The sequence below is a fragment of the Schistocerca gregaria genome, chromosome 3 (genome assembly GCF_023897955.1).
Source record: "Schistocerca gregaria isolate iqSchGreg1 chromosome 3, iqSchGreg1.2, whole genome shotgun sequence".
NCBI classification, from domain to species: Eukaryota; Metazoa; Arthropoda; class Insecta; order Orthoptera; family Acrididae; genus Schistocerca; species Schistocerca gregaria.
Genome location: NC_064922.1, coordinates 501,061,212 through 501,073,421, shown reverse-complemented (window position 1 = coordinate 501,073,421; position 12,210 = coordinate 501,061,212).

Below are 12,210 nucleotides of genomic sequence, written 5' to 3'. Positions count from 1 at the left end.
CCCGAAAGTTGGGTGCCCACTGACAGGTTTCGCCTGATTTCATGCAGTCCCATGTAACATACCTGTCAAACATTTCCTTCCTCATGACAATTCTCGGTCGCACACTGCAATGGCAATGAGGATGTCCCTGAGGTGTTTGATCACCGAACATACAGCCGGACTTCGCTCCCTTTGATGTTCATCTCTGCTCACATGAGCCGCTGGCTATGAGGACAACATTTTGGCACGTACAACGAACTGCAAATGAGCGAAGAGAAGTGGGGGAGAGCACAGGCGGTTGCATTCTATGACGAAGCTATTGGAAAGTTGATACAAAGTTACGATAAAAGTGTACCTCGGAACGGCGACTGTGTAGAGAAGCAGCTGGAATGTGTAGCAAACTGTTGCAGATAAAACGTTTTTGATTTTCACTGCGATTTCCATTTCGCAACCGATCGTACCTTACTTCCCCAATTGCCCTTGTAGATTTCCTGTTTGCCGTAAAGGCGCTTTCGAGGATTTAAGTAGGCTTGTGAACTCTGGATAAGCTCGTCAAACGATGATACCTGGTTTAAAATTTGGTCTCGTAAACTGTTTTTCTTTGTGTTGAAAATACGTTTTTGCAAGCCCTCTGCAGTTGAGCTATCGCAGAGGGCAGTTCATCGCAGACTGAGGCCCCGAGAAGAAAGTTAGATTTGTTAGTTCTGTTGCCTAAGTAACGCTAGATAAAGACCGTTATTAATGTAATACGCTGCTTTCTTCATCACACAAACGATACATCCAGTGTAACGCTAATGTACTGAACGATCTCTGGTTGTTTTAGTGACACATATATAAAATCACCTATAGAATTCACTTCAAAGCACAGAGCATTCCCTCTTCGACGTAAAGCTTGACTTTCTTCAATTTCTGGTGGTATCTCAGGATATGCTGCCACCGAACAGAGGCACAGAATTGTAGCCGTATATCTCTGACGTCAGCCTTGTAGCATGGCGAGACAATTGGGTGTCGGTTGTTCGGGGGAAAGGCAGACCACCGAGGAGATGTTGCCGAGCGTGTGCTATTACTTCACTAGCTATGAAGATGATTATATGAAGTACCAGGCAATACAGACATCTTTGCCTACTTGCAGGACAGGTTTGGGTCCTGTAAGTTTGCTGATATTGAAAACCCATTCTACCTCGTAACGTGAGTGATTATATTCTTTGTGCCTGAGTTATGCAATATAATAATAATGTACTATTTTTAGAGAACCTGGTTGTTCAACACAAGAAATTTTATCAGCGGCTCTCGGCGGTAAATGATAACGTTCAAATATTTACGTGCTGTGAGGACTACCTTCTGAAAATACACACATCAAAAAAAATTTCATCACCTCGGTTCCGAGATTTTCGGAACCTGTACACAAAATTCGAATAGAGATCAACATGAACGTCATTTCCGCCATTTCTATTGCTCATGAAAACCACACATTGCATGTGGTTCCACTAAACAGCGAGACCTTCAGAGGTGGTAGTCCAGATTGCTGTACACACTGGTACCTCTAATACCCAGTTGCACGTCCTCTTGCATTGATGAATGTCTGTATTCGTCGTAGAGTACGATCCATAGTTTCATCAAGGCACTGTTGGTCCAAATTGTCCCACTCAACGGCGATTCGGCGTAGATACCTCAGAGTGGTTGGTAAGTCATGTGGTCCACAAACAAATCTTTCCCATCTATCCCAGGCATGTTCGATAGGGTTTATGTCTGGAGAACATGCTGTCCACATTAGTCGAGCGATGTGCACGATGGGGGAGCGAATTGTCATCCATGACCACCAGCGGCGTACGTCGACCCAACATTATGCCACCCCAAAACCTCCATCTTGCTGCACTTGCTGGGCGGTGTGTCTAAGGCGTTCGGCCTTACTGGGTTCCTTCCAAACACGTCTCCGATGATTGTCTGTTTGAAGGCATATGCGACACTCATCGGTGAAGAGAACATGGTGCCCGTCCTGAGCGGTCTATTCGGCATTTTGTTGGCCCCTTCTGTACGGTGCTGCATGGTGTCGTGGTTGCAAAGATGGACCTCGCCATGGACGTCGGAAGTGAAGTTGTGCATCATGCAGCCTATTGCGCATAGCTTGAGTCGTAACACGACGTCCTGTGGCGGCATGAAAAGCATTATTTAACTTGGTGGCGATGCTGACAGGGTTCCTCCTAGCAATAATCCGTAGGTAGCGGACCCCTCCGTGTAATAGGCGTTGCTCATGCATGGTTGTTTACATCTTTGGGCGGGTACGCACGCAACACACACACACACACACACACACGCACAACATAGCGGACCCCTCCGTGTAATAGGCGTTGCTCATGCATGGTTGTTTACATCTTTGGGCGGGTACGCACGCAACACACACACACACACACACACACACACACACACACACACACACACACAACACAACACACACGCACAACACACATAACTTGGAACAGCTCATTGGTCCATTGTGGCTACTCATCTCCGAAACGGGGAGCCCTTTCTGATGGACCTAACCAGAATGGAAATGATGGAGTATGGAGCAAGGGATTGTAATGTCTAGACGGACACACACCGAGGAAATCTGCCCACGTGCTACCACTATGGGTGTTGCCAAGATGACGGCACCGTAAGCGGATCGAAAAGACTTTAATTGGTGTGTGAGCTTAACAATGTCATGCTGGTGGCTTTGTAGCCTCGCCGTTCAAATCTTTCCGCAGGCTAGGTCCACAACCAACTCGATCGGTAGTGACCTAAAAAGGATCACCCCGAACTATTCCCTTGGCCAAACCAAGAACGAGCGTCTCGCACGTTGACAAAACGCGGCCATATAATGCTGAAAGCAGCGCAGGTGCATTGTGTTTTGGACCCTTGGCGCCAGACTGTTGGACTTGGCGTATCCCTCCGCCCGACGACCAAAATTGGCGCCTTTTGTACACTCCAAAACCTCCGAGGCAGCTTTCCCGCCCTTATTTGCAACATTACTGTTGATATAACTGAATGCGTTACTGATGTCATACTTCAATAAGAATATTACGTATTTGCTATACTAGTCTCTAAATAACCACCAGCTGATAAACCGATGACTTTAATTGACGCGGTTCGGGTAGAACCCATCCTCAGATCAGCATGGACATCTTGATAAGTAAGTATATAATGACAGTATGTAGAAAAAAAAACCTTTCCATGAGAGCTTTGTCTGTTAAATATTGCTTTCACACATCTGATCACCAAGATGTACATTCCAGTCTGAGTATGGGTTCTACCCGAAATGCGACAAATAAAGTCATCGATTTATCAGTTGGGGGCTATCTATTTTGTGCGGCATTTATGCAATATTTCTGTTGCATTTCACTGTAGTTACATTCTTGCTGCGTGATTTTACGTCGCAATTACAGGATGGCACATTTCAAGGCACTACAGTAGAAGTGGTGAACTGTTTAGTGAGGTGACAAGTTGTTCTGGCAGTTTACAATTATTATGTTTAATTGGCTGATTAATGATATGTGATACAAGGCTGAGGCTGTTTTAATTTATAATTTCCCATCAACTGACACCTCATTTACACCCTATTTATTTCTCCAACTGTCAAAACTCTCTTAAATTTTATGTTTTAGTTACGTTTTTTTAAAGTGAGGATGGCAACGGCAGTCTCTCCCACTCGTTTCGAAAACGACGCGCTACGCTCTGTCGTACAGTTTTGGAACGTGTTTTATCCTCGCATGATATAACATTTCTGAAGATAGAAAAGTCCACTGCAGTAATCAACGTGGATTCGAAAACAACGATAGTGTGGATCCCGGCTGTGTTTATTCGGACACGAGGCTCAGAATGCAGTAGATACTGGCCCTGAGCTTGATGCAGTGTTCCTTGACTTCAGAAGCCATTTGACACAGTTCTCCTCTCCCGCCTAATGATAAAAATAAGACCATGCAGAATTTCAGACTAGTTGTTTGACTGTGCTGAAGAGTTCTAGCAAACAAAACATGGAACGTCATTCCCAGCGAAGAGAAATCTTCCGATGTAAGAGTAACTTTAGCGTGCTTCAAGGGAGTGTTATGGAACCATTACTTTTTATAAAATATATATATATATATACCTAGTTGATAGCATCAGAAGCTCCATGTGGCTTCTTGCAGATGATGCTGCTGTATTTAGAGATGTTACAAACCTACAAAGTTTCAGGGAAATGCAGGACGACTTGCAGAGGACTCGACCAACAACATAAATGCGAAAGAACGTTATTGTATGATTATACGACTACAGCACCACTACTGGAAACAGTTACAGCCACAAAATATCTACGATTGTGATTAAGGGGCGATTTGAAGTGGAACATACACATTAAAGTAATCGCAAGAAAGGCAGATGCAAGACTGAGGTTCGCTGGAATGTTATTCAACAAGTATAGCCACACACAAAGGGGATGGCTTTAAAAACCTTCATTTCACCAATATATGAATATTTCTCGTCAGCCTAAGATTCGTTCCTCATGATAATCTTAGAAGAAATAGAGATGATTCAAAGAAAACTAGCGCATTTCGTTACAGTTTGATGTCGTAAGCGCGAAAGTGTCACGGCGATGTTCAGCAAACTCCAGTGGCAGACGCTGTAAGAGAGGCTTTCTGGACCACAGCGTGGTTTACTGTTGAAATTCCGAGAGCATACCTTGCTCTCGCTAAAAAAAAACCATGAACGTACAGCTAGAACGATTCGAGCTTACACCGGAGACTTACCGACAATCGCTCGTCTGACGGATTCGCGACAGGAACAGGAAAGGAGAGAGGCGGCAGTTCTACACAAAGTACTCTCCATCACACACGGCAGGGTGACTTTCAGAGTATAGATGTAGATGAAGATGTGGTCTCTCTACAGGCTCTTCTTTTACTATTCAGGACAGGAACAGGTAAGGGGGTAAGTAATAGTGTTATACAAAGTACCTTACATTACACGCCATAGTGTGACTTGCAGAGTGTAGACGTAGACGTGGATAATGAAGTAGATGTACATGTTGTTTTTCTGCAGGCTCTTCTCCTACGTCGAAAATGTTCCGCAAGACAATGTATTTGTATCAGTAACTAGCGACGATAGCGAGCTCACTTGAGTTATGTAATAAGCTTAGGAAGAGAAAGTGAAAACTTTTCAGCTAAACTGTAGAAGACTATCTCCTTTCCCCACGTTAAGCTTCCGATTCCGAAATGTGATTGCGTATCAGTATCTTTACTCAGAATGCCCTCCTGTCGTACAACTGACAAAGTGTGTAGAGTTCCGACAAATATGTAGAAAAAACTTGGCATTCGTACCGTTTGTAAATCAAATACCCCGGTTTTCCCATCTTCCAACTACACTGTTCGACGTAAGAACGTGAAGCATGGAGAACGGGAGGAGTAAATGTAATGAATCATCAAGGGTTGAAAGTGGATATGATATTACTTCAGTGATCACAAAACTGAGTAAAATTAACGAAGAACTTGGGTAGTACGAGCCCGCTTGTTAGTATCACGTTGCTCCCCATCTGGCCCGGACGTATTCACTGATTGTGTAGGGATGAGTGTCATGAAGCCATTGTATCCTTTCCTGGAGTAAGCCGGTCCTTGGATCCTGGACACAGGCAATGGAGAGGAGCTGATGTCCGAAATAGACCCACACTTTTTTCTATCTGGGACAAATACAAATTATGCGTCTCATTTGGAAGTCAGATTAGGAAGCGGGAGAGGTTTGGAGAGATTGAATAAGAGTCCCTAACCGTTCTTTCCACCACCCTTTCGTCTTCTGAAGTTGTGTCCCCAGCGCAGACGGCAGCTCGTCGTTCGTGGGATCTTATTGGGTGGAGGCTGCTACGCTGTTAACTTGAACCTGTGATGTGCTTTTTATGGGATGCCGCTTCCCTGTATCTACAGAGGACAAGTACTGAAAATGATGGTAGCCGACACTTCTCATTAATGTATCCTGTTTCATTATTATTTAAATATTTAATACGTTTTACACTGTCTTTTACAACACTCGACAAAGCTTTCTTAACTGTACGGTAACGTTTCTGTTCAACTTCCGATGAAGAGTATGACATGTCCGTCCGTAATAGAGACACGTATCTGTCCCTCCAGAATGCCCGAAACAGTCTTACTAGCGCAGCCGAAGTTCTTCATCTCCCAGGCTCTCCAAAGCGGCCCGAAGGTGTCCGAAGCACTTCCGTTGCAATAGCGTTATTTTTATGCTTCTCATAACTAGTGAAAGTTAATAAACAAATACCATAAACTAGCAGGGTAACCATGAGTGATTTTCATACTGAAAACTGGAGTAAATATAATGAAAAGTATATTAATAATTAAGAAGAGAAGTCAGGTGTTTTGGCGCCTAACACCCGAATGTACCGACCAATCAGAAGCAAGTTTAGTACAATTGGCGGACTCACCCATGGGTGTACCTCGCTCCACTATTTTACCATATGCTACTTCAAGTGTATCAAGCCTCATCAAGGGGAGCTTCTAGCAAGATAAAATACTGGCGGCTATAGCCAATAATACCTCACAAATCTGGGGACCTTGCTTTTTAAGGGGGTTCCTCAACTACAGCCAAATAGTTCATAGAAACATGTGCCATTTATGGACGAGCAATGTCCTGCAGAAAACGCATCACGATGCTGTCGCATGAAACGTAAGAGTGACCTACCGTTGTACCGTCACTTGCCTCAGTCACTACCAGCCTTGACCTGATGTCACGTTCGACGGCTTCCCATGCCATGCCGCCAGGAGTAACACCGCTATCTCTCTCCAAATGGGATCTCTCACCGGGTCACTGTCATAATGGCCGACGATGGTCATCCTTGGTAGTGCAGAACGGAGATTCATTTCTGAATACAGTGTGACGCGTCGTGGTATAAAGGACAGTCTACGCATGTGACGGCAATTCCCTAGTCCACCCGCGGTTTATCTCCAACCAACAGTGTGAGGTGACACAAAACGTTGTAGGAAGTCCATTTCTTGTTCTAGCACGACAGTCGGAGATGTGAAGCGGTTACGATGTACTCGGTGCACAATACGGCTATTGTTCCTTGTGATCTACATCTACATCTACATCCATACTCCGCAAGCCACCTAACAGTGCATGGCGGAGGGTACCTTGAGTACCTCTATCGGTTCTCCCTTCTATTGCAGTCTCGTATTGTTCGTGGAAAGAAAGATTGTCGGTATGCCTCTGTGTAGGCTCTAATCTCTCTGATTTTATCCCCATGGTCTCTTCGTGAGATATACGTAGGAGGGAGCTATATACTGATTGACTCCTCGGTGAATGTATGTTCTCTAAACTTCAATAAAAGCCCGGACCGAGCTACTGAGCATCTCTCCTGCAGAGTCTTCCACTGGAGTTTATCTATCATCTCCGTAACGCTTTCGCGATTACTAAATGATACTGTAACGAAGCGCGCTGCTCTCCGTTGGATCTTCTCTATCTCTTCTATCAACCATATCTGGTACGGATCCCACACTGCTGAGCAGTATTCAAGCAGTGGACGAACAAGCGTACTGTAACCTAGTTCCTTTGCTTTCGGATTGCATTTCCTTAGGATTCTTCCAATGAATCTCAGTCCGGCATCTGCTTTACCGACGATCAACTTTATATGATCATTCCATTTTAAATCACTCCTAATGCCTACACCCAGAAAATTTATGGAATTAACTGCTTCCATTTGCTGATCTACTATATTGTAGCTAAATGGTCGGAGGTAGTCGATAGGCCTTGTGTTTCCGCAGAGTCCTACATCGGACTACTGTCACATACGGATGCCCCAGGAATCTGCGTACTGCACGATTCGACCAGCTGGCCAAACGGAAACCCGCAATGACGCCCTTTTAAAACCCACTCAGGTGTTAATCGCTGTCTCACGTGAGTATGTGTTTTCTCCATGTTTTTCCCAGTGGTCACTCAACAACTGGTGCTGATCACGCTTCTTATCTACCTTATCAGGCATAGTGAAAACATTTAACACGAAAAATGCTAGTGAACTCTCGTGGTTGTTCTATTTGCCACAGATAATTACAGCTAAAATCGTTTACATAACGACCGATGGCTTGTAGGTACATAAAGTTACATTGACATCCGATCATCTCTTCTGGGATTTTCATTTTGTTGTCAGGAAATGTGACTTTTTAGTCACGCGCATTGATGACCTATTGAAATAGAGTTTCTTAAATCGAGAGGTTCATGGTGACATTTTTTACATTCTGATATACTCTAGTTAATGTCTTAAAGTTTCCATTCAATAGAAGGACTCGGGCTTACGCCCAGTAAATACTGGCACACCCATTCAGCTTCCTTCTTTTTGGAACATCTTCACCCTTCTTCCATCAAATTTCTGGTGTTATATAGTGGACACTTAGCACCAAATCAGCGCCCAAAACCAGTGAGTTTATTTGAAATCTGCCAACAACAATGGTCACAGATTCGCTTTCGATTACTTCATCATCATGCAACCAATGTAACGAACATCTTACACTAAGCTGTCATTAGTTAATAATTTAAAGCATACCATAGGATTATGTTCTAGTTAAGTATGCCATCAAATGTTTCATATAATTTTAATCACGGCTCGAGTAATATCCACACTGAACACTTTCTCAATATATGGTTTCGCAGCTTTATGGCGTTCTTCAAAGGTACCATCTTCGATACGGAACGCAGCAGTCCTGAGCCTAACCCCTTATTTAATAACTGTAGAAGATGGACTAGACTTCTTATGAACTTTGTCCAATTCAGGATGAATCTCTGTTGAAGATAAACCGTCGTAAAAAAGCTTTTTTACGTAACGCTTTTTAGTTTAATAGTTAGAACAAAGCTCATGCAACCGGGATACTTTAGAAACCCGACAAAAATGATGGAGTTGAGACCTATGGTGATGTGTGACATGTGCGTACATAATGAACAGTCAAAATAAAGTTTCATTTGTAACAACGCAATTCCTGCACTAAGACAAGAAACTTTCTCTTTCCCTTAACATGAGGACTGAAATGATCCACTTACACATTATCTGGTGATAGTCTGAAACGTCTTTGTCACGACAATACAATGTACTTATTAAGCAAAGGAGATACTGAAAAATTTCGATTTTTAGCGTCAGACATTCATGGTCCTTCTACTTCCATAAAAATTAAAGTTTTCTTCTTCTAAAAGGGACGAGAGGGTCTATCAGCACACTGAACCTTCAGATTTATATTGGAGTAGCATCACCTAAATTATTCTATCCTGTTACTGATATTACAGGTTAATGCAAGCCTGTGTACACTTGAAAACAAGCAATGTGTTGAAATTATCCAGGTGTATGAAATAATTGTTTATTTCAAATAAAGTAACAGCGTTTCTAGGAAAACTGTTGTATTTTACAAGTACCTTTCGACCGTGATTTCAGTCGTAATGCTTTTATTCTGATATTTTTACTTCGTCAAATTAATTGAGTTTTTGTTTTATTCCGTGGAGTCTGCTGTACCACATGATGGAACTCATCCGCTGAGTCACCCGACAAGTCTGTGACCGGTTACACAACGCTTGATATCGAGAATTCCCAGTACTCTGGCATACGTCAAAAAAAAAAAAAATCATTGGCCCAGAAAGTTACCAGGACAGATGCTACCTGTATATGGTATGCTTAGTATAGTAGCTAACTACTATATGACCGCTTCCTCCTGCCTCCCTAAATAGAGTGCGATCAGGAGGCCGTCATTAACACAGCGAGAGAAGACAATCCTGAGGGCATATTTCATTTCTTATTTGAAACAAACAAGTGCTGTTTCATTTTATAAAATAAAGAACAACTACCTTCAGTCACAATCGTGATTTTGTATCAGTGCACGATGCATTTCAAGCCCTTGGGGTTCATCTTTAGGTGCTTTAAAGTTTACATCGATTATTTTTCAGATTTAGGAAAATCTGATCCTGGTAATGTTAAAATCGTATTTGATAAACCGGGCACATTGTGAATATAAGTTTACAAAACTAATGCACAGCGAAAAGTAACTTACAGCATTTCAGGCAGTAGGTCTGACACCATATTGCCCATAGCTAAGCCTTCGTCCTGTTGGTAAGTTTATCATTAAAAGGGAAGCGGTTGTGGGACAGCAGTAGTTTAAGTAGATCGACCAACTCAGCCTCCATGTTGGCATACTCATCAACCACTAAGAAAATAAATTTTTTGAAGGAAAAAATAAAATTGTAGAAAAAATTTTATATTCCGTATGATATATATATGCCACTCTACTCCTATTTTCGGTGTGCTGACCACACGCCCCTCCTATCCGCGGTCGGATGGTCCCGATGGACCACTTGTGGCCTGAAGACGGAGAGTGCTACTCCTATTTGATGGCATTAAAGCTGAACTTGATGACCTTCTTACATTATTCAGTTTACTCCACAGTAAAATATACTCCATAGCTTAACATGAAACAAATCAATCCATAAATTTCTTAGGTCTCGAAATTGTGAATAAACAACAAGAACATAATTTTCCATTTTACAGGAGAACCTATTGACAAACTATCCCACAAATTACAGACCAAAATCAGTAACAGAAGCACTCCAAGAGTAACAACTGACACAGCGTATTTCTTCACACGCATCCCCTATTATGGCACAGCATCACAAACAATAGCTAACTTATTTGGGAAAACCAATATTAAAATATCATTCTCCACAAACCACAAACTTGGGCACCACTTACCTCACACAGTAAACACAAACACTCCAATAACAGAACACAGTGAAATACATAAATTACAATGTAACAGCTGCCCTGCATTTTATATAGCCGTAACAGGAAGAACTTTTCACACACACTACTTTAACACATTAATACTTTCAGACTTAACCACTCTGAGAATTCCACAACAGCCAGCCACTTGTACCTTAACAGACATAGACTAAGTTACATCCACAACGGCATAATTGTAGTCCACACGGAGAACCTTAGTAAAAATCTTGAGCTACAAGATAAGTTAGAAATCATGTTACAGGAAGAAAAATCTTCTGAACACGTGATGAATGAACAAACAGAGTTTAGCAACCACAGTTTGTTCAACAATTTTAATAGTTTATTTTTCCCTAAATTAATAGATACTGAATAGTGAAACCGTTCGATAATATAATCCATATTTGACATATTCACAAATATTCGTTTTGTAAATGATGTCCTGTATGACTGATAATACAATATGAAACAATTACTACAAAGAGATAGAGGGGCTGGCCAGTACTTACCTCAGCTCAGTACAGCCGATAGAGACACAAAAAACAACCGAAAATTTAAGCTCCTAGCTTTCGGAATAAATGTTCCTTCATCAGGGAGGAGAGAGGGGAAAGAAAGGGAAGAAGGGAAAGTGGATTTAGTTACTCACAACCCAGGTTATGAAGCAACAGGGAAAGGAAAACAGGGAAGGTAGCAAGGATGGAGGCTCTGACAACCATGCCTCCATCCTTGCTACCTTCCCTGTTTTCCTTTCCCTGTTGCTTCATAACCTGGGTTGTGAGTAACTAAATCCACTTTCCCTTCTTCCCTTTCTTTCCCCTCTCTCCTCCCTGATGAAGGAACATTTATTCCGAAAGCTAGGAGCTTAAATTTTCGGTTGTTTTTTGTGTCTCTATCGGCTGTACTGAGCTGAGGTAAGTACTGGCCAGCCCCTCTATCTCTTTGTAGTAATTGTTTCACATCTTTATATGAGATTTTCCATTAATTAGTTTGATAATACAATATGTCCTTTGAAGTGATAACACCTGTGTATTTGTATAAATGCAGCATCTTTACACTTACAATGCTCAGGCTTGTGTTTACAAAATGTGGTCTAGAACGAAATGTGTTTTTATGTACAGCCTATGTTCACTCATACTGTGCTTCAAAACCCATGTATCCACCACTGTAAACTGTAAGTTATTTTTCGATTTGTATTAGTTTTGTAATATTAACAAAGGACCTCTTTGTAAAACACCACTGTAATCTTACCAGGACCTGAATCGTACCTGAAGATGAGCCTCTAGGGCTCGAAATGCATCGTGCATTGAAATAAAATTACGATTGTTGCTGAAGGCCGTTTCTCTTTATTTTAAGAATGGTAGCACTTACATTTATCATTTATGCTTCATTCTCGTCTAACTGTGACTTGTGGTATACCATGTTCCATTTCGGCAGCTTCACTGATTACGTCAAGGCAAGTTTGAGAATGGAGCTGC